The sequence below is a fragment of the Taudactylus pleione genome, unplaced genomic scaffold (assembly GCF_031769625.1).
Source record: "Taudactylus pleione unplaced genomic scaffold, aTauple2 ptg000044l, whole genome shotgun sequence".
NCBI classification, from domain to species: Eukaryota; Metazoa; Chordata; class Amphibia; order Anura; family Myobatrachidae; genus Taudactylus; species Taudactylus pleione.
Window position 1 is genome coordinate 6,741,983 of NW_028284446.1, and position 24,746 is coordinate 6,766,728.

Sequence of the window (24,746 nt, forward strand, 5' to 3'; positions counted from 1 at the left end):
GAAGTACCTTGGATACATCACAGGTAGGTTTGATAAAGCATGAATATTCCTCTGCATAAGAAGCAAACATTTACAAAAAAGTTGTTTTTTGGGGCACTCTTTAAATAATTTGTTGTCAATAAGATTATAAGTAATATGATAAATTGGTATGCTGAAGAAACAGCATTTAAAATATAACTTTTAATAGTAATATATTAAAATAAGAAAGGAGTGATAGTAAATTATATGTACACTCCACACTGATTAAAAAGGAGATATGTGCAGTTCGGTTCTCCAGAAATCCGAATCCACCCGAATTTCGTGAATCCAGGTAAATCTGAGTCGCGGTTCTAATCTCCTGAGGAGATACGGGTAAATCTGGGTCGCGATTATGATCTTTTTGCGGTTCGGAAATCGGATTTTAAATCCGAATTTCAGGTTTTGGATTGCATAAATTACATAATTTTAGCTGTTTTTAAAACTTTTTATCTATTTTTTATTTCAAAAATCCAGATCCAAAACCAAAACCAAACACTTGAGGGTGGTTTGCAAAAGCAAATTCAGATCCAAAACCTTGAAGGAGATACAGATCCAAAACCAAAACACAGGGGTCGGCGCACATCCCAATTAAAAATAATTGTAGATCACATCATGATTGGTTCAAATACATGTATCTTAATAAGGTGAAAATATCTGTAATTTAACCCTGATTTAATCCATCAATTGGTCGAAGAGACCTACAGGGATAGTAATAAACACCAATTACCTACTGTATATATACGAAGGTTAAATCTTAATATGAGCATCAGCTAGAATAACTGGAAATAATAATAACGCACATGTGTGGTACAACTGAAGAAAATAATCTTACTGGTACCGCAGATATCAGATTCTAATTAACATCTTAATTCTCCTGTTATGCTTGCCAACCTGCTTATACTGTCCACCTCTCACAGAGAAAGTACTGCAGTCTAGATCACCAATACATGCATACAAGTAGTGTTGTTTATAACCGTTTGTACAAATAGATTAGATCTCTAATTACTTATCATATAGTTCTATAAGCTGGGTCATTCAACAAGACCCTAGCATGTAGATTATTACTGTAAATTATTACTGGGATACAATAATGGTGTTAGTTGCAGTATAAATATCTCATACATTGTTGTAACACATTATTAAGGGCTTATCAGTTCACTATATCTATAATGCAATATATAAATAATCAGGATGCTTATTTAACACAGTGTACACTATAAGTATTTCAGTACAGACCACAAAAAGAAAAAGAGTGTCTAGTATAGTGCACTCATTATTATTCACATAACCCTCATTTTTATATACAGTAGATCAGTAACGCTGTTAAAATTATAATGTTCTTTATTGATTTCTTGTTAAAAAGTATATTTTCCAGAACTCCACATATAAGGCGAAATATTAAAATTTACATAAATTGACACAATCAAAGAAAAGATAATGTGTAAAGAAAGAAAATACAACCAGTGTTTTAAAACTGTATCTCTATACCGCTGGTTACTTATATATCACTCATAGGAATTGGCTTCCAATATTGTTTGGTTTATGATATTACAGTGTAAACTGCCTGTCAGATGCAGGCTTATTATCCATATACCACTCGTAATAAAACCAATTAATCCTGCACTGAATACGTTTCCCTGTAGTTATGGTTATATCACAGATTGTAACTTTCTCAGTAATTTGTATCGATCCTGTTGTAAACAGTATAACTTGTTACAATAGTAACAGTTACCTTCTATTTCTGTAGCGATGTAAACAGAGGGTTAAGGTGCCCATACACCTACACGATTTCGGGACGATTGCCCGATTTTCAATGAGTCATAAGATGGATCTTGTGAAAATCGTGTGTTATTTAAGTAAGATTAAGATTATAGGAGCTGCTCCCGCAGCTCCTATAATCGGATCCTATGATCAGATGTGCAGCACATCTTGTCCATCGTATCGTGTACAGATCGTGTCATTTATTTTGTTCATGTGATCCATCATGCGGTATGTCAAGTCATTACAATGACTGTTTTTTATGGGCCTGTGAGACACAGGATCGATCTTACGACAGATCCTGTGCTAAAGAAAAACAACAAATATGCTGCCAGGACTGCCAGGGAGCTCCGGAGAGTCGTAGGGAAATCGTATATGAATCGGTTCTTATGCTGGTCGGGTAGGTGTATGGGCAGCATTAGTGATCAGTGAGTTCAATCGCTCCGTCTGATCTTATTCCCTCTGAAAATTAATAAATTATCCTTTTATCTCAGTGACTTCGTAATTGTATTTATTTACACAGTATATTTATCCTACATAGAGAACATTAGCTACAGTTTGTGCAGTGTGCAGTTAATGTTAATCAAGCCATCCAGGTATTAGTTATGTTTACACAGCAGTATGATATTTAGTCCACAGATCCCCATTTATCATGCTCTCATCAGTACATCACAGGGTGCTTACAACTACATAACTTGTTCAGTCTATTTAGGACATAACTCTAGCCATAAGTCACATTTAAGGGAGGCTACAGAACAAAGATGGTGAAGAGCATTCTCTTTTTATTTATTTAAGTAAGAATTTGAATGTATATGAGGAAAATTATGCCACTGTAGAAAAAGAAGCATTGGCAATTACATGGGCATTAGAAACACTGAGGTACTACATTTTGGGAATAAAATGTAGGTTAATTACTGAACATGGTTCTTGGCATTGCAAAGTTTTAAATTGTCAGTATAACAGAGGCCAGGAAGTCAAATGGGCAATACAGATGTGTTGTTTATTGTCTTTTGTTTAGGAACTACAGGTGTTCTGACCTGTATCGTAAATAGAGTATTTGGAGCCCAGGGCAAATTAAAAAATGGAGCCCCCCAAAGTGCCACAAAGGGCGTGGTCACTGGAAAATGGGGGCGTGTCAACATGACACACCACTATTTCTCATCACTCTGAGAACATTCCTTTCCATTCCATATGCACCTTAATGCCCCCAGTAGTAGTACCCCTATTGCAGTGTCCACTGTAGTAATGCCCCTTATGCAATGTCCCCAGTAGCAGTGCCCCCAGTAGTACCCCTTATACAGTGCCCCCAGTAGTGCCCCCTTATACAGTCCCCCCAGTAGTGCACACTTATACAGTGCCCCTAGTAGTGGTCCCCCTATGCAGTGCCCCCAGTAGTGGTCCCCCCTATGCAGTGCCCCCAGTAGTTCCCCTTATACAGTGCCCCCAGTAGTGCCCCTTATTCAGTGGCCCCAGTCGTGGTCCCCCCTATGCAGTGCTCCCAGTAGTGCCCCTTATACAGTGCCCCCAGTAGTGGTCCCCCTATGCAGTGCCGCCAGTAGTGCCCCTTATATAGTGCCCCTAGGAGTGGTCCCTCCTATGCAGTGCCCCTTATACAGTGTCCCCAGTAGTTGTTCCCCCATGCGGTGTCCATTATACAGTGCCCCCGGTAGTGGTCCCCCCTAGACAGTGGCCCCAGTAGTAGTGCCCCCAATAGTGCCTCTTATACAGTGCCCCCAGTAGTGGTGCCCCCTATGCAGTGTCCCCAGTAGTAGCCCTTATACAGTGACCCCAGTAGTGGTCTCTCCTATGCAGTGCCCCTTATACAGTGTTCCCAGTAGTTGTCCCCCCTAGAAAGTGCCCCTAGTAGTGGTCCCCCCTATGCAGTGCCCCTTACATATATAGAACAAAGACACAAACTAAAAAAAAACACTTACCAGAATCCCCGCTCCTGCGCCATCGCAGTCAGGCTCGGACTGGGCTGCTGGGGATCCGGATAATTCCCCAGTGGGCCCCAGTGCATTGTGGCCATGCTCTTTTCTGTTAGGGGGCGGGGCTTAGCTGGCCGCGAAGGAGGGGATACGCTGCCATCAGGGCCTGATTAACAAAATGGGTGAGTGAAGCACCAGACCCCGGCCTTCCGAAGCCCCGCCCATGCCCAAAGAAGCTCTGCCCATCTGCTGGCGACTGAAGCTCCACCCACTTCCCAGGCAAAGTAGGTTCCTACCATTTTACCCTGTGATGTCACGCACACCCAGCAGGGGGAGGAGCCAAGGGCTCTAGAGTTGCTCACTGCAGTGCACAAACACAGAACAGAGAAGCCAGGTACATCCATCACTAAGAGACATATCCTCCCTCTGGGCAGGTAAGTGTAACTGGTGGTGTAAAAACTGTTCAGTGTTAAGGGGGTTGGTATTTGGGGGGAGGGGTGGATATGTTTTTTTCTAGGGATGTTGTTTTTTAATTATTGTCTATGGTGGTGTATTCATATTTGTGTTGTATGTGGGTCACTGATGCTCTCTGTATATCACGTCCACTGCGACACTCTGTATCATATTGTGAGCACTGCGACACTCTCTGCATTATATGGTGGGCACTGCGGTACACTGCATTATATGGTGGGCACTGTGATACGCTATATTACATACTATGACACTCTCTGCATTATGTAATGAGAATTACGACAACTTTCTGCATTATATTGTGGGCACTGTGGCACACAGTGCAGCAGCTGCTGGCACCTTAATGTAACATGACTAACAATGTTTTTTTCCTTCACTGTACGTACATTTCAGTCTAATAGCTGATGGCTGTATCCAAGGTAGCCAAAGGTTACTAGAGCTACAGCTTCTAAACCCTATACCTTCTGGAGACTGGACGTAAAACTTATTACTTACCTAATTTTAAACTATAACTAGAAAACCAGATTCAGCATTATTATTGTTATTTTTTTTATTTTAAATTTGGCTCTGGACCTGTGATTTTTTCTAAATTTGACTTATGCTCCTTTACTAGCTGGCCACACCCTTGACTAGCCGCACCCCTTTAGCTTTGCACCGCCTCCCCTCAGTGGGCCCCTACCATTGCATACCACCTGTGGGCCCTTAATGTCCCAGTCCGACCCTGACCGCAGTCCACTCCTCCATCATCCCGCTCGGCACTATGGGAGAGATGTCATGATGTCTTTCTCATCACCCACTGCGGGAACTGGAAGGTGGAGCTCATGAGTGAGCTCCAGCCAGGCTCCGGCTGTGATTGCAGCAGCCACTGGTTCTGACCTACAGGTCAAAACAGGAGGGGTGATGGGTGATATGTGACAATGTACTGGGGAAGTTGTTAATGTGAGGTATGAATGTCCCAGGTTTTTCTGTGTAGTAATTATCCAGGTAATGAGCAGCCTTGATTGCCAGACCACCTGTGAAAGGCTGATAAAAGGTGTGTCGGTTTCTCTGGGGAGTCTCTCACTACCTGGGGAGCAGGCGAACAAACCTGTTGAGAGACATTGCTATGGCTTTATGTAAGAGCTGTATTTAAATGCTGTTTTGTGTGAGTTGGACATTAGGTCCTCCCAGGGGTGTAGAGAGCGCCGCTGGGCCCCGGTAAAGAGGGGGTGTGGCCTAACTGTGGCAGTGTGGCCACGCCCACTTGTGAGCCCATCAGCCTTGTGCAAAGCCAGGGGGCGCGATCAGTGTGATCGCTCCCCCCCTCAGGCATAGGAGATTGCTGTGGCTGCTGCTCAGCAGCCGCAAGCAATTTCCCACTGCATCCCCAGCTTGTGCTGGCTGTGTGCTGGGATGCTGCAAAAGGGGGGAGGTGGCGCCGGGCCCCTCTGGAAGCCCGGGCCAGGGTAAATTGTACCCGCTCCCCCCCTCTCGGCGCCCCTGGGTCCTCCCATCCTTAGAGAGGGAGACTTATGTCAGTTAGAGCCGGACAGTCTAGTATATATATTATATATATATGTTGAGTTCATCTTAACTAACTGCGTTTACTTGTAAAAAGGCACTGGATTGGTGTGCTATTGATTGATTGCTCCATGAGAAGTGCTCCGTTTACCCCCTATGTGTAACAGCTGCTCCTAGATAGGCATCCAGTGATTCCCCGTTTTAGGTAGTATTTTATGGGATTCCAAACTGTTCTCAGTGAACTATGATTTGATTAGGAGTGCTTTAGTAGAGTAATACCATGTATTATTATATTTGCTTATTAGACAGTATTATTTATTAGTATCCTGTAGATGCACAAATGTAGTGCTATTTATGACATTGTTAAATATGTTATTATAGTTGTGTATCAGGTTTGCTTTATTGCGCTAGAACTTCATTATTTGTTTTATACATTATATTACTATATTATTGTTTTTTTCAATTATGCACATGATTTATCCATACTGTGTATTTATCTAGGCTTCATGTACATTCCTATAACTTGGTGACAGTTCATTTATCCCTGCTTAATTTAAAACCCTGATTAACAACAACCACATTTTTTGTTTTTCTGCTATTTTGTGTAATTTCTGAAATTGCAGCAAACCTGGTGCAATCTTTTTCTAATTACTTGTTTAGACATCTATTACATTAAATTGAGGTTTTATTTTAGTGCAATCTTTTCCAAGGGTTCTTTATTCTTTGGTAAAAAATTTTGTACTCTTGTTATGTGGCTACTAGTATTACAGAGCAGTCATATGTTGGTTCGCAAGCTTTTGTGCACATCATTGCCAGTCTTTTCCCTCTTCCCATTCACCTCTTTATTTCTTTGTCTCTCTTTCTCCCCCGCTCTTACCCTATCTGTTTCTCTTCCTCCTCCTCCTCTTTCCCTGTCTCTCATCCTTATCTCATTATCTCTCTAGCCCTCTCTGCCCTATTCTTATCCAGTGTTTCAAACCTTCTGAAGTAGCTCCTTATGTTATAATTGGACAGGAGAAGTTTAACTGTACATGTAGCAATCAGGTCAAGCAACATTATTAGTTATGGTTATGGATAGACAAAATTCATTGATATCACTCTGTGTAATATAAATAGATCTAAATTTATTAGATTTATATATGACACGTTCAAAAATCTGATTTTGACCACTATATACAGTGCATGACGCAGAGCCATAACTAGACTTTTTGGTGCCCTGTGCCAGAAAGAGCATTGGCGCCCCCCTCATTTTTAAAAGGGACATAATGCACCCAAAAAAGGGGAATGACTTCATGGGGAAGGGCCAGGGAAGAGATAGGAGAGGCCAGGAGATGCTGGGGATGAAATAAGAGGAAGCTACAAGCAAGAATGATAATAAACAGAAATTTGACAGGTCCAAACTGCGTCCCCTGACCTGTGGTGCCCGTGTGCGATGGCACCGGCTGCACTACCCTAGCTACGGCCCTCGCATGACGTGTGAACATGAACTAAAATCATTGCCTTGGCCTCATATTATTTGATTGTTTGGCATTTTTGTGGCTAATTTAACAGGAGGTAAAGTACCAATTGCTATACCAAGTTGTTTCAAAGGCCGTTTACTTTGATTGAGAGATTTGCATTGTTGTTCACCATGTGATTTAGATTAGTAGGCAAAATATAATGCCCTTTTCATAATGGCTTCACTCTTCTGATGAGTCAGTACATCTGGTATGGTATAGCAGTCGCCATCATGCATTCCCGTCAGAAGACATTGGCGTATCTTTAATGGGTGCGTACCCATATAATTATACTTACCTCTCCGAAGTGCTGCATCAGCCGGCACTGCAGACACAAATAACTGGGAAAATTGCGTGGTGGACATTTTCTTGGAGATTTGGGCATGTGCAGTAGAGAAGTCTCTGTCAATATAAAGCCAGAGTCTACTGTGCTGCCTGAGAGAAAGGGGCGTGCACGGAGACTGCACACGGGTCCCCTCCTCTCTTAAACTACCCTTGTCAGAAGGCATTTGTAAATACCACTAAGGATGTGGTATGGTTTCTACTGCATATAGGGCCAGATTCAGCAGCGATCGCTAATTTCAAGTACGTACGCAGATCGATCGATTGTTATCCATTGCGCATGCGTATAAGCCGCAGTGCGTGTGTGCTGCAATCGCATTGCGATTACACACACAGAGGAATCTATCGCAGGGTGAGTGACAGGCTGTTAGCATTTGGGGGTGGTGACGGGGGAGTGGTCAGAAAAACACAGGCGTGCCTTTTTGCTGGAACGCTGTTTCATGGGCATGCGTAATTAAGCCACATGATTGCATATGCAGCATGAGAGCTTTCTGCATGCAACGAGACTTGCAATGTCTGCAGCTGGTCAGACCTGTTGTAAATGCTGCGTGACTGGCCGATTTGCGTCAATGGTACAGATGTTTATGCTGAAGAGCGAGGTTGGACGGGTGTGAAAAAGCAGAAGTGGTCGTCTTTATGCCGGCTGTGATTTGGCAAGCGTTAGCATATTTTTTTGCCGCTGCGTTCCGAGCAAATTCGCAGCTGCGATCACAATAGCAATCCCTACTGAATTAGACCCATAGTCACTACTATAGGGAAAAATATTGAAATAAAATTGTCACCTTCGATCTTGCAGACTCCCAGAGATCAAACTTCAGCCACACCTTTCACATACTCTATAGTTAACTCACTTCCTCATAACTCAGTGTGGATTTCCCCAAATCTTCCAGCCAATTTCCTCATTTTGCCAGATGCAGTCATTGTTTAAAAAAAAAAATCAGCAGCAGTGTACCATCTGAACAGGACAATGACTAAAGGCAATTTTTTCCTTCAAATCGCTGAATATATTATGCAGTAGTTAAAATTAAAACTGAGCTTGATGAGTGAAGATTTGCAGAGGGTTTAAAAGCTCGAACTCAGCGATTTGGCTCACCTTGTTGGGAAGAAAAAAACTCAGACTGGCTCTACCCAATGGGATTGCTTTAACAGCATGCAGTTTCAGCTATTTGTCCAACAGAACATAATAATGAGGTGTCACTAATTAATACTGATGTAAGGTGACAAAATTATTCAAAAATATATTTATGAGGGCACAATTATATAAGTAATGTATTATTGGGGTAAATTAATAATATTGATAATAATAACGAAATAATATTTCAATTAAGAGAATAATATAATCAAGGCACCAATTATATTGCACACCTGTGGCACTACAGGTGCCAACAGAATTAACCCAATTAACATAAGAATATTATTGTCCCAATTCCTTTATTTATAAATATCGGTCCCTTACTATTTACTAACTATTGTATTGTCCTCTTAAAAAAAAAAAATATTAATAATAATATGCCATCAATATTAAAATCATTAAATAATCCTTAACTTGATAGATTGTATTATGTAAATAATAATATATGTATATAACCAAAGGGGTTGGGTATGAAATCCCGACTGCTTTATAGCAGTCGGGTGAAATACAGACAGTGGAAGCCAGACAGGAGCAGAATCCCGACGGCGCAGGTAAGTCACCCAACCTTACCCTTCCCCCCCCTAACCCTCCCTTGGGGGCGCCTAAATCTAACCCCCCCTCCCCGCACCCTAAACCTAACCCTCCCAGGGGGGTGCCTAACCTTAACCTCCCCCCAGTGGTGCCTAACTCCCCCTTCCCCTAGCCTAACCTTAACCCTCCCCGGGGGGTGCCTAACCTTAAGCCCCTCCAGGGTGCCTAAACCTAACCCTCCCCCCCCCCGCGGCTAAGAACTATGTGTCCCCGCTTACCTACGTTCTGGAAGCCGTCCTGTCGGGCTAAAGATAGGCATCTAGATTTATTTTAGACGCCTGTCTTTAGTCCCGTGTCAGGATTTAGACAGCGGGATTCCGACAGACGGCTTCTCGTTTGTCAGTATATTAACTGTATCCTAACCAAAGATGGTACACTTAGGTGTAAACTTACTAAGAATCATGTCTGTCCGAGATGCCATTTTCAGGAGTGTTTTGCCTGTTGTCTTGGAACAGAGAGTTACTAAAGTCAAACACAGGTGTAAAATCATGATTCGAACTGCAAATGACGGGTGTAAACGAGAAAATACGAACCAGTACACCATCGGACCGACTCGCAAGTACTTTCAATGGAAGAGAATACAACATGTAAATTTACTAAAAATCATGTTTTAAAACATGCCCATAAATTGAGTAAACTCGGGTCAAAATAGAAGTTTAAAATACACCTGCCTGTCAGCAGCATGTTTAACAGAAGCATGCACAGATCAGTGTAATCCATGCATGCTTCTGAGTGTAAATTAGGCTTTAAAGTGTCTAATTTTGTGTGTTCTAAATTCCCCCCAAAAGTATAACTAGTACCGGGCTGTTTGAGCCGGTTCTAAAAATAAGGGGAAAAAATTGCATAGGGGTCCCCGTTATTTTAAGAACCAGCACTGGGCTGTTTTTATTCCCATATTTCCCGATTCAGGAAATATGGGAATAAATTGTGTAGGGGTCACTCGTATTTCCATGAACCGGCACCGGGCTCAAATAGCGAGGAAGGGTAATGCCCCAGCCAGGGCACACACACTTGATGGGGTATCCCGGCCGAAGCATTAACCAGCCCCCAACTAGTCAGCCTAGGCTGGGGATTCCTCAGGAAGTGGGGACCCCTACAATAAAGGGGTCCCCCCTCCCGAGTATACCCCAAGACTGGGCTAAAGCACAGGGCTATCCCTCGCACCCCTGGGCGGTGGGTGCGGGGATGATGTGTGTAAAAATTAGATTTATACTAATATTGTCATTTACAGTAGGACTACTTATCCAGTAGGCATCTCAGGTGGAAATCTGTCCTCTTCTCAAGTAAGCATCCTTAGGTAATAAAATTTAAAAGAACACAACCCGTACCAGCTGGACATAGCAGCGCTGTATGTACTGTACATACTGTACAAATAGCGCTGCTCCCGAATGTGACAGGATCCACGTGTGTTCCTGCACTTACTGTAGAGCCCCAACCAAAGGCCGCTACCATGGAAACAGCCCACTGATTGGCCGTGAGTGCTCTGGGTCTCATTCAGACCCACTCGCGAGCGCAGGACGCTCACAAGCGGGTCGATGGTACCCAAATGCGCATGCGCACGACGGAGGAAGCTCCATCGTGCGCATGCGCGAGACCCGGATAGCGACGGCCAAGCTGTCGCTCCGGGTCCCGCACCAAAGGGGGCGTGCTGTCGATGGTGATTGACAGCACGCCCCCTTTGGTGGGCTTGCCAGGGGCGTGGCTGCTAGACGGAGGTGTTCCCATGGGAACGCCTACCGTCTGGGGCCGGCCCCACTGACATCACTAGTGGTGTCAGTGGGAGTGATTTTGGCTCTGATAGAGCCAAAATCACTCCAGGGCTTGCTGCAGCGAGACCCTACCGCAGGGTCTTGTCGCAAGCCCGATGGTCGCGATGGTCTTGACCATCGCGACCATCATCATGGACGCTCGCATAAGCTGTGGGTGGTAACACACAGCTATTCGAGCGTCGAAAAGGCCCCTCCAAATTTAAATAGGACGGCCCTGATTCAGAGCGAGCGCTCTGGTCAGAGCGTCCGGCTCTGAATCAGGGACTCTGTCTCTTAGCCCATCAGCGGGCTGGCTGTTGATTGGCTAAGAGACAGAACACTCCCCTCCAATCAGCAGCCTGTTTCCATGGTAACTGCCTCTGACTGGCTGGGATGTTATGTTTTTACTCATATGTAGTTTATGTACATTTATTTGGGAAGTTTTGTTTAGTTCAGTGAGGGAGTTGATCATTATTTCTAGGCCTGAACATATTTGTAACTGCACTGAGGTTTGTGCTTCAATAGCTGTGGCTATTCTGCTTAGGCTAGCATTAGTTGCAGAATGCTTGTGGTGTAGTCGCCTCATTTGGTGTGTTTAAGTGGCCATGAAATCTATTTTTATTTGTTCAAATACCTTCCAACAACTTATGCGTCGGATCCCTTACTTGTGGTGCACTTTGAGGGTATCTCTGGATAGAACATCGACAATGAATAGGTCGACACCAGATGGCCAACATGCAATAGGTCGACAGGGACAAAAGTTTGCCATGTACAAATGATCAACTGACAAAATGCGACAGTGCAAAAGGTCGACGGGGTCAAAAGGTGGATAAAAAATGGTCAACTTGTTGTTTTTTTATGGTCTTTCAACATTTTTAAAGTTAGGCTTAGGCACTTGGCGGAGGGTTAGGGTTAGGCTGCCGGAGGAGACTGTTAGGGTTAGGCACTTGGGGGGAGGGTTAGGTTTAGGCATTGGGGAATGTTATGGTTAGTCACCAGGGAGATGGTGAAGGGTAGGCACTAGCGGGTGGGTTAAATTGAGGATCAGGGTTAAATAAAAAAACAAAAAAATGTGTCAACCAAATTTTGTACCGACCATTCGAAACTGTCGACCTTTTGCACTTTCAAACTTTTGTCAGTCGACCTTTGTCCCTGTTGACCCATTGTATGTTGACAGCTGGCATCGACCTATTGAATCTTTTATACCACACCCACTTTGAGGAGGTGCAATAGTGACATGATTAGTCTCCTGCGGTCGTTGTGGTGAAGTGATTGGGTACAATTCAAGGGTCTGTATCCAAATTTTCTATGTCGACTGGATCGTCATTGCATAATAAGTATATATTTTTAAATTCATTACCACATCTTAGTCTATGGTTGTAATTTGCTAAATCCTGGATTAACATGACAAATAAACAATAGGTGTGTGTAGCTGATATTTATGAGGGACAAAAGTTAATTACTGTACAATGACTAAAATTACTACATTTCTGAAGCAGAACACATAAGGCCAGATTCAGGGGTGGAAGCAATGTCAATGCCGCATGCAGTTGGCCAATGTTTTAAGTCTGCGCATGCACAGATGCAAAGAATTTCAGTGGGCATTCCTGTGAGATAACAGGGGGGTGGTTAGGCAGATGGAGATGTTGCTGACAGTGACTGCACCTAAAGATGCATAGCACTGACACAGGATGCAGTGCCAGATTATGGTCCACATGGGTCTGGAGCTAAAATTTATGAAGGGCCTATTGTGTGTTGCCGCAGGTGATGTGACCACCGCAATGAGGGTGTGACTATTGATGTGGGGGTGTGGTTGATGTTGTGGGGGAGTGTTCTGCACAGGGCGTGTGGACTGTGCCATGGAGTGTGACTAGCGCCTAATTTGAAAAACCTCAATCTCCCTCTTCTCTTTGCTTTCATCAATTGTGTAATGTGAGAATCTACAAATGAACAAAGGGAAACACCCCTTATGAACGTGACCGTAATAATAGAAAGACAAATGGCATTTAATGATGATGTAAATGTGAAAACCTTCTACTAAAGATGGATGAGGGGGGTGAACCGCGCTCACTGGTATGGTTATAGGGTAAGGGGAGAGGGGTGAGAATGGGGGAAGGGGGGTATGGGGAGGGAGAGGGATGGTGAAAGGGATGTGCGTGTGTATAGCTGGAGGGGAGGGGGGGTTGGGGAAGGGTAAGTGCTGCGCCTGTGGTAGGAGTACCTGATCCTACCTGGATATCGGACAAATAATAGGGTGGTGAGGCGCGCACTTCTGTGGGGAGTGGGAGTGTGTGCTGCGTGTGGGTGTGTACGGAGTGTCTAAAAGAGAGACTGAGTCGGTAAAGTTGGGTCAAAACTCTTTATTTGGGTAGGCACAGTGCTGCTTGAGAATCAATTGACCCTGGGGTGTAAGGGGGTGTGGATAGATGCGTGCACGGGGGGGAAGGTGGGTGGGCCCTTTTAGGGGGCTCCTTACCGTGCAGTTCTCGACCAGCACGGAATCCCTGCTGGACCTTTGGTCAACAGTCTTATCGCCCGGCAAATGTGGTATGGAGGGTGTGGAGGCGGCGTCCGGGCACAGTGTGCAACTTACCTACCGGTAGGTGCCTGGTATGGCGTTGCGATATGGGGATGATGGTATTCGGCAGTCTCTGGTTGTTGTGCAGCGTTGTGGTTGTGGACTGGTGTTTCTGTCCTGTATCTCTTGGAGCGGTTATGCCACGTGCTGATGGTGATGGTGGTAGCGTACTTGATGGCAGACTGGAGCTGTCTGCGTAGGCTCAGTGTCTGTACCCGGTAGGGTGGGCGGACTTTGACGGGCTAGCGGCACCTGGGATCGGTGTGCACGCTTTTGCCGAAGTGGAGGTTCCGCGTGTGCCGGCGGGACGACCGGGGGTGGGAGCTTGGTGGGTGCTTCTGGAAGCCGGGTGTGCCTGTACCCGGGTAGAGAGTGAGTTGCGGCGGGGTAGCAGCTCCGAGGTGCGGGAGGCGCGCTGCCGGCCGAATCTTGTGCCGCGTGTGTTGGCGGGGCAGACCGGTGCGGAGTCTGGCGGCTGCTCCCGGCTCCTGACAGTGCGGTCACTGTGTTGCCGCCCGGATCTTGTGCCGCGTGTGCTGGCGGGGCAGACCGGTGCGGAGTCTGGCGGCTGCTCCCGGCTCCTGACAGTGAGGTCACTGGGTTGCCGCCGGAAGTGGTGTGTGCACAAGGTGGGGGTGCCGCTCGCCGAAGTTGCTGGCGGCTCCTTGTGCTGCACCACCCTGCGTGCAGCTAGGGGATTGGTAAAGCTGAGCAGGGTGAGGACTTTGTTTAGTAAACGATGGTAGGTGTGGGTTTCTCCAACGCGTTTCGGCGTGCTGCCTTATTCATGGAGGTTACTGGGGCAAGTGACTGGATCTCGTTAAATGCACGTGTAGGGATGGGTGTGTGCGGAAGTGGCCAATGAGAAGGGGGATGTGTGTGTAGTGGGCGTGTGCAGGGGGCGTGTGTAGGGGGTGATGGATGTGTGGGGGGGGGTTAGGTCTGCTGATGGCCAATCAGTATTGCTGTCCATGTGAGCGGATGTTTATCCTACATAATGGAGAATGGTGGGTCAGTTAAATGGGTGAACTGGCAGGTGTGTGGGCGGGGTGTATTGGAATTAAATATGACGGGGCGAGTGGCGGATGGAGTAAATATAGGACGTGCTAATATGTAGGGGGTAGCGCTGGTTTCTTATTGATTAAGACGGTGTGTATGTGGGTATGGTGGCGCGGGCTGAGGTTTGTTCTGTTTCCTGATGTGTGTGTGGCAGTGACTGGGTGATACTTGGGGTGTGTGCTGCTGATGGTTTGATCAGGACGCTCTGGGTGGCCCATGAGTACCTGGGTTATGCCGATTATGAGGCGCTCAAGTGGTGGTGTTGGTTCAAGGAGGCTTGGTACAGTGGGTGGTGGGTATAATGTAAGTGTGGGAATGTTGCGGAGCGAATGCAGTGAACCTAGGGGGGGTGTAGTGTCGGAGTGGGGTGCGGCTGTGTGGGGAGGGGGCATGGGACAGGGGTATGTGTCGGTGGAAGTGTGTCGTGTGATCTAAATAGAGTGAGGGGTTGTGAGGCGTGTGGGATAAGCGATGGTAAGCGGGTGCAATGCGGTCAGGTGGGTGGTATAGTCTATTAACTAGTGATGGGGACGGGTATTGGAAGGGTAGGTGTAGATGTAGCGTGGGTGATGGTGTGATGGGGTGGGCAATAGGGTGGATCTCAGGGGGTGGGTTGGTGTGTGTGGGTGTGGTGGTGCTGAGGTGATGTGGGTAGGTTGTAGGGTGACTGTGGTGTAGGTGTGCTCTTGAGTCTGGGTATGTGAGGTATGTGTGGATGTGTGTGTAGGAGGGGGTTTTGTTAATTGTAGGGGTCTTTAATGAAAGGTGGGTGTCTAGAAAAATAGGTAGATAGTGTTATTACTTGCTGATTACGGACTTTATCTCGTTATCAATGTTGAGGCCGGAGGGAGCTAAGGTTTGTAGTGTAATGATCCATTTGAGTTCTTCCTTGTTGAGTAGTCGTGTGTGGTCTGATAGAGCCGAAAGCACTCCAGGGCTTGCGGCAGATGAGACTCTACCACAAGGGTCTCGTCACAAGCCCGATGGTAGCTATGGTCTTGACCATCGCGACCATCTTTTTGGCCGCTTGCTATAGCTGTGGGTGGTTACCCACAGCTATGCGAGCGGCCAGGAGGCCGCTCAAAAAAAAACAGAGGGACGGCCCTGATTCAGAGCGAGCAGTCTGTCAGAGCGTCCGGCTCTGAATCAGGGCCTCAGTCTCCTGAGGAAGATGGTGGCACTTTATGCTCAGCAGCCATTCAGAGGCATACTAGTTCTGGGCTTTGATACAAGTAACCACAGCTAGTTTTATTTATGAGTACAAAACAAACAAAATCATAAATCCTAGCGTGTCAGGCTGAGTCAAAATATGTGAGTCCTAGGGACTTTAAAAATGTGGGTCCTACCGCACTGTTTCTGGGTCCCATCTGAGCATAAGGTTAAGTGTAATATCTAAAATGCTTCAAGCTCTTAATGCACCTCAGACAGCCCCATATGGAATGAGACCTCCCCCACAAAGCCCTTAATGCACCTCAGGCTTCTCCACATGGCATAAGACCTCCCTCACAAAGCCCTTGAATGCAACTCAGACTGCCCCACATCCATGGTATCAGACCTCCCCACATGGGATATGTACAGAACGCTGCTGGTAAGGCACAGCTATATGGCTAGTTAGGGTTGACAGCGATGTCATAGTTAAAAGACAGACAACAAGACATATAAAAGAGCCTGCTTCTGAGTCAGAAGCTATGCCAATATTCAGGCAAATGTCTGTTGTTTTTCAACTGCGCATACATCTAAGTAGCTAAAAAGTTGCATGAGTCCCACGGTGTGTGCATTCAGAGTCACTGGACCGACTGAGACACAAGCTCTCATTAAGATATTGGGTGTTCCTGGGAGGTGGAAATGAAGATGCACAGAGACACCCTTGCTTATGGACGTGTTATGGGAGTGTTGCTGAAGTAGGTGCAATCTCAGATGCTTAATCACTAATATTGGAGACCATAGTCTTCACAGATCCTGCAATCTGTTACTGCTCCTCTAACCTCTCAAATTAAAAACAAGATAACAGGCTTTTATAAATGCCAGTTGTAAATTTCCCCATTGGCATGTGCCTAGGGTCACCACTTGCTGGGGGCTGCACTTGGACACTTGTTTTATTACTGTCTTAAATTTCCCACTATGTCAAACTGTGTGCCATCTTGAGTGGAGTGTTGATGAGTAGGACATGAGCAGACTGCAAATAGCGTACAGTACTGTGGAAATATTTAGTAGTTGCTGGGAAATGGATGAACCAATCAATGTACGCCTGTGTCTAGGAGATGACTAATCAGCAGGTGACTGCCAGGTGCCTGTCTAGTTATCAGTGGCAACTCTCTGAATGGGTTGCACTCAGTGTGTCACACATCGCTCCAGAGACCCCAGAATCAGACCCCGTCACTTACCTTTGCGGGCGCTGACCCGCGGTGTCTTCCGGCTCTTTCGCTGTTCGCTGCTCCCTCCTCTCTCAGGGCGGGTCCCGCTGTTGTCCTCTGACGGGTCCCGTTGCTGTTCTACCTCCACACCGGCTCCTGCTGACTGCTTGGTCCCCGCTGCTAACATCCAGGAAGCGCTGTCCTCCCGTCCATGGGCGCGGCCATCTAGGATTCACCCAAGTGACTCCACTACTACCAATGAGGAGCCTTCTCCTTCTCTTTCAGCCTACCAGCTCCCAGCATCCACTATAAAAGGATCCTCACTGCTGACACAAGTTGCCAGTGCAACAAGTCCCTTAGTCCAACTAAGTGAGCCTCCCCACTGCGCTCTGTAGGTGTTGTCATCACTCCAAGTAGCTCCCACGCTACACAGCCCGGGAACTGTCCAAGGTCCAGCCCGGGAACACAGCCTCAAAATCCCTTGATTGTGACAGTTTGCACTGGCCCAATGGACTCGGCAAGTGGACAAGGATCTGGGGTATATTCCTCTCAGGATGTGCTATCTCGTCTGGAAAGACAGGAGACCTCTCAGGCCCAGTTGATCCAATTCATCCAGGATATGTCCTCACATCTGGACAACATTCAGTCCTTGCTGGCTCATCCTGCTCCCATTGGCTCTCAAGCTGCCTCTCATCCTGTGTTGTCACCTGCTCATCCGGTACCACCTCCTGCTTGTCTTCAGCTTTCTCCTTCAAGCAAGTTCGATGGCAACCCCAAATTATGCAGAGGGTTCTTGAACCAATGCAAAATCCATTTCGAGCTTCAATCCACCAATTTTCCGACAGCCAGAACCAGAGTGGCGTACTTTATCTCTCTACTCTCTGGTCAAGCACTTGATTGGGCCTCGCCTCTCTGGGAGAAGTCGGATCCTCTGCTCTCCAATTATTCTGAATTTGTTGCCAATTTTTCGCAGGATTTTTGATGAACCTGGAAGAACCACTTCCGCATCAGCTGATATTCTATGCCTCCGTCAGGGCAGCAGGACCGTTGGCCAATATGTCATCCAGTTCCGGACTCTTGCTTCGGAGCTCAACTTTCTTCCAGAAAGACTGAAAGACGATCTAGCTTCCAGTGACCTTCTAGCCAGTATGGATAATTTAATCTCTCTCTGCAATAAGGTGGATCTTTGACACAGAGAGCGTGCCTTGGAGAGAGGCAGACTTGATCGTGGAAGGCCACGTCCAGCTTCTAGATTACCTTCTCCTCCCATGGGCAAAGAACCCATGCAGGTCAACCGCTCCCGCTTATCGGATGAGGAACGGCAGAAAAGGCAAAGACAGAATCTATGTATGTATTGCGGATCTCCTCAACATTTAGTTAAATCCTGTCCCATCCATCCGAGAAACGCCTCCTCCTAACTTATGACAGAGAGGTTAAGTTAGGAGTTGCCATCAACTCACATAGGAAGTCTGATTCCACCATCCAGGCTCATTTAAAGCTTCCTCGAGGTTCCAAAGCTGTATTAGCCCTTCTGGATTCTGGAGCGGCAGAGAACTTTGTCACCCCGGACTTTGTCCAGAAACATCAAATTCCCATTGAAGCATTGCCTCGAGTTATCACTTTAACCGCCATCGATGGTAGTTGCATTACTTGTGGAACCATCACCCATCGTACAACACCACTTAAATTTACCATCGGCGTGCTCCATTCCGACCAACTATCCTTTCTAGTGATTTCCAAAGCCTCTCATTCTTTAGTTCTTCGATTACCCTGGCTACAGAGACATTCACCACAAATTGATTGGACAACCATGCAAATAACCTCCTGGGGTTCTAATTGTTTCAAGGGCTGCCTTCAGCGGGTAGTACCTGTTCGATCTTCTGTCCTACACAATTCTACAGACCTGCCCGAATCCTATGTTGGGTTCCTGGACATCTTCAGCAAACAGAGCGCAGATTTATTACCTCCCCATCGTGATTGGGACTGTCCCATAGATCTGATTCCTGGGAAGAATCCTCCCAGGGGCATAACCTACCCTCTATGTCTTCCTGAGACTCAAGCCATGTCGGAATACATTGAGGAAAATTTAAGTAAAGGCTTCATTTGACTTTCCACGTCTAAAGCTGGGGCTGGATTTTTCTTTGTAAAAAAAAAGATGGTGAGCTACATCCATGTATTGACTACCGGGGTCTTAATGAAATAACTCTTAAGAATCACTACCCTCTTCCTCTCATAACAGAGTTATTTGATCGAGTCAAGGGAGCCACAGTCTTCACCAAACTCGACCTAAGGGGAGCCTATAATTTAATCCGTATACATCCAGGAGACGAATGCAAATTAGAAAAATGCCTATTTGATGTCTCAAGTGTACCATTACTGGGGTACATCATCTCCGAAATCGGCCTTCAAATGGATCCTTCAAAACTACAAGCCATTCTTGATTGATCTCTTCCTTCCTCCTTGAAATCCATACAAAGGTTCCTAGGCTTCGCCAACTATTATCGCAAGTTTGTGAAGGGTTTTTCAACACTGGTAGCTCCTATCACAGCCCTCACCCGTAAGGGAGCAAATCCAACGAAATGGTCCATCGAAGCTACCTCTGCATTCCAACTCCTTAAACAAGCATTTATCTCCGCTCCCATCTTAAAGCAACTGGATTCTGCTCGACCATTTATCCTGGGAGTGGATGCATCCTTCGAAGGTGTCAGTGCAGTACTCTCCCAACGATTTGAAGATGAAAAACTTCATCCCTGCGGTTTCTTTTCTCGGAAGTTCTTGCCAGCAGAAAAAAAACTATGCTGTCGGAGATCAAGAGCTGCTCGCCATAAAAATGGCGCTTGAGGAATGGCGATATCTTCTAGAAGGGGCCCAATACACCATCACCATTTATACGGACCACAAGAACCTGCTTTACCTTAAGTCTGCTAATTGCTTGAACCCTCGTCAAGCCAGGTGGGCGATGTTTTTCTCCAGATTTAATTTTAAACTCTCCTACTGTCCCTGCTCACAAAATCTCAAAGCCGACGCACTCTCTCGTTCCATGACGAGTGACTCTGATCTACCCATGGAACAGTCTTATCGAATCCTAGATCCAGCTACCTTCGCTTCTACCAAGTTATCTTCAATGTCGGGAAGACTTTCATTGCTCCTGAACTTCGCGAGAAGTTACTATAGTGCACCCATGCTTCTCGGTTCTCTGGTCACTTGGGTATGGATAAAACTCTTGAATTCATCCAGCAGTCCTATTGGTGGCCTTCAATGAAAGGGGACATTAGGTCCTATGTGTCATCATGCATTAAGTGTGCCCAGCACAAAACACCTTGGCAGGCTCCACTCGGACAGCTCCAACCTCTAACAATTCCATTGACGCCATGGACCCACTTATCTATGGACTTCATCTCCGATCTTCCTCCATCTCGGGGTCCCAACACAGTTTGGGTTATCATGGACCAATTTTCCAAAATGGCCCATTTCGTACTTCTTACTGGGCTTCTGTTTGCATCCCTACTCGCACTGAACTTTATAAAGGACATCTTCAGACTTCACGGCCTTCTTCAAGAGATCATCTCCGACAGGGGAGTACAGTTCGCGGCGAAGTCCTGGAGGTCACTCTGCTTAGCCCTTCAAGTAAAACTCAAATTCTCTACCGCATATCACCCCCAGACCAATGGTCAGACCGAACGGGTCAATCAGGACCTGGAACAGTTCCGGCACACTTTTATCTCCTCCTCCCAAGATGACTGGATTGAGCTTCTCCCTTGGGCCGAATTAGCTCACAACAACCAAAGGTTCGTTCCTCTCTGACTAAAACCTCAGCTCGATAAAATAAATTTGCTGACCACAAAAAACGAATGGTTCCAAGTCTTCAACCTGGAGATATGGTCTGGCTCTCTACTCGAAACCTAAGACTCCGAGTTTCCTTGATGAAATTTGTCCCACATTACATTGGTCCATTTCCAATCGTCAAATTCCTGAACCCTGTGGCTTACAAGCTAAAGCTTCCTCCATTTCTTCGCATTCCAACTTCATTCCATATTTCTCTTGTGAAACCATTGGTCTTAAACAGATTCCAGAAGGTCCTTCCTAAAGCTTCTAGTGTCCAAACATAGCAAGGAGAGGAGTTCGAAGTTGACAGAATATTAGATTCTTGTTGTCGATACAACAGTATTCAATACCTCATCGACTGGAAAAATTATGGTCCGGAAGAAGAAATCTGGATAAACGCTTCCGATGTCCACGCGCCATCTAGTCAAGGCAGTCCATATGGAACTTCCTTATAAACCAAGGAAGTGTCCGGTGGCCACTCGTGAAGAAGGGGGTACTGTCACACGTCGCTCCAGAGACCCCAGAATCAGACCCCATCACTTACCTTTGCGGGCGCTGACCCGCGGCATCTTCCAGCTTCCGCGCTGTGCTGCTGTTCTACCTCCACGCCGGCTCCTGCTGACTGCTTGGTCCCCGCTGCTCACATCCAGGAAGCGCTGTCCACCGGTCCATGGGCACAGCCATCTTGGATTCACCCATGTGGCTCCACTACCACCAATGAGGAGCCTTCTCCTTCTATCTCAGCCTACCAGCTCCCAGTGTCCACTATAAAAGGATCCCCACTGCTGACACAAGTTGCCAGTGCAACAAGTCCCTTAGTCCAACTAAGTGAGCCTCCCCACTGCACTCTGTAGGTGTTGTCGCCGCTCCAAGTAGCTTCCACACTACCAGCTTCTCTACACGGCTATCCAGCCACTCCAAGTAGCTCCCACGCTACCAGCTCCTCTACACGGCTATCCAGCCGCTCCAAGTAGCTCCCACGCTACCAGCTTGTCCACACGGCTATCCAGCCACTCCAAGTAGCTCCCATGCTACCAGCTCCTCTACACGGCTATCCAGCCACTCCAAGTAGCTCCCACGCTACCAGCTCCTCTACACAGCTATCCAGCCGCTCCAAGTAGCTCCCACGCTACCACCTCCTCTACACGGCTAACCAGCCGCTCCAAGTAGCGTCCACACTACCACCTTCTCCCCACGGCTATCCAGCCGCTCCAAGCAACTACCACGCTATCAACATCCCGATATGGCTCCTTAGCCACACCAAACTCCTTCCGCATTACCCAAATCCTCTAACAGTCTTCTGCACCCTCTCATACGGAGAAACTTTATCAAGCTAAGTCTCCTCCAGCGAGCATCTGAACTGAGCAATACAGGTCCAAGACCCAGCCCGGGAACTCAGACTCAAAATCCCTCGATTGTGACACAGTGACAGTAATAAAGCAAGAATGCCACCCTGCCCCCAGCAAGTGACGTACATATCATAAGAAATGTAAAAGCTCATGGCTTGATTTACTATTATACTGGCATTCACCAAATTAGGGCTTAAGATCTAATAATGCAAATAGTAAAATTGGGTGCAGCCATTAATTTTGTGCATAGTGGTGGCCTGTCCCCTAAATCTAGTCCTGACAAACCTGTAAATATGTAAATAACAAAACTGCTGTGGTGAATGGCAGTTGGTGGACCATTCTGGGAAGGGGACACGTCTTAGCTAAGCTCAGTGCCCCCTGTGGTAAGAAGAAAAAAAAGCATTACTGCCTTACAGTCTTCAATGGCAGAGAACCCTCAGATCATGGCGGCAAACCATCGACGGTGGATGACCATTACTACATCAGTTGTCTTCGAGCTTCCTCTTTGTGAAAAAGACTGTGTATGCGGCAGTTCAGCTCTGCATGTCTACTGTCAAGGAGTTAGCAGCATCAAATAACAATGACACGTGGACTATTGTATACAGACCAAGTGATCAACAAACCTCTTGAAAAAAAGTGTTTTTGGTTTTTTTTGTAAGATACTCAACAAAGGTCAAAGTCCAAAGTCAAACTGGTTGCCAAAGATTACACCCAAAGATCTGATATTGATTTTGGAGAGATCTTCTCAGAAGTTGCAAGGTATCGTACCCTGCGTCTTGTCATGGGATGTAGTTATGAGACCGGCGGCCGCGATGCCACCGATCAAAGGGGGTCATTCAGACCCGGTCGTTGGCCCCCCACAGAGCATGCGCATGACGGAGCCGGCGCAGTCGTGCGCATACGTGAGAGCTGCTACGACCAACAGCGCCGGTCGTAGCGGTTCTCGATCCAGGGGGGCGAGCTGTCGATGTTGATTGACAGCTCGCCCCGTTTGGAAGGCGGGCCGGGGGGGGTGGCAGCCCAAACGGGGGCATTCCCATGGGAACGCCTACCGTTTGGGGGCGGCCCTACTGACATCACTAATGATGTCAGTGGAGTGCTTCCGGCTCAGACAGAGCCGAAAGCTCTCCAGGGCTTACGACAAGGGAGACCCTACCCTAGGGTCTCGTCGTAAGCCCCGATGGTCGCGATGGTCTTGACCATCGCGACCATCACCTTAGGTGGTCGTAAGGCTGTGGGTGTTAACCCACAGCCTTACCACCGCAAAGGAGGACGTCTTGAAAATTCAAGAGGTCCTCCCCTCATTCAGACCGACCGCACGCTCTGTGCGAACGGCTCTGAATGAGGTCCAAAATCCCTACAAGGGAAGCCTGACATGGGTCAAAATACTTACGCCTATCTTAATCCCGATGCCAGAATCCAGAAGGACACCAGCCCGAATGAAGAAAGTCTGGGGGCGTCTCCGCTGTTAGCCGCAGTGAGGACGGACGGACCTGGAGATGGCACTTTTAGGACTTTCCTTGTTTCACCTACTCCAGCTCTGCTCTGACAGGCAGAGCAGAGCCTGTGCCTGTTGATCACAGGCTGATCACTATACAAAAAAAAATAGTTAAAGAAATTTTTTTGTTTATGGTAGACTTACTTTTGCTAACTCTATTTTTTTGAAGTCCATAGGATCCACAGGTATAGCATGGAGTGTGTGTGTTTGGAGTGATCCAGGCACCAAACAGTTAAGCTTTAGCTCCCAGGATGCCTCGGTCCTCCTCCACATATACCCCGCCCCCAGCCACAGGCAGACAGTTTTGTAAACAAGCCCAAGGCAGGAGCAGGAAAGAGGAGAAGGAATAACAGTACTCTGAAGAATCACTCTCCCAGAAAAGGAAGGAATCAGTGATCAAGAGAGAAAAAACCCATTGGGGCCAGGTGCGTCAGGGTGGGTGCCCTGTGGATCCTATGGACTTCGAAGAAATAGCGTTAGCAAAAGGTAAGTCTACCATAACTCTTAATTTCTTCTTCAGGGTCCATAGGGGGATCCACAGGGATACCATGGGAAATGTCCCATAGCAGTTGCCCTAAGGGTGGGGATGCTCCTGAGCAGAAATGAGAATCCGACGCCCAAAGGAAACATCCTGAGAGGCAAAGGTATCAAAGGTATAGAACCTGACTCCGGCCGGGCACCAATGAAACTGGGGTGCCTCTGGCTCAGGGACGGAGTATAGGGGGATGGACCGATGCATCCTGGGAGCTGAAAGCTTTAACTGCGTAGTGCCCGGTCCTCAACCACCACCTACACCCCAAGGTCTCCCTGTGGAGCCCTATGGACCCTGAAGAAGAAATGTACTTAATATAATTAAACATAAATTATAGCATCAGTCTTGTTATTTAATAGCCACACCTCATTCATGGCTCTTACAGAGACTGCCAAAGAAGCCATGTGGATCAGACATTTTGGGCGGGATGTAATAGAGTTTGAGTTTTTAGATTTTGCGAGTTTCCCGGAAAACTCGCACATTTTGTAATCTCGTCCAATGTAATAGCGTGCGCGATCCTGCAAACTCGCATTTTTCCAAATACACATTTTTCAAACTCGCATCCAG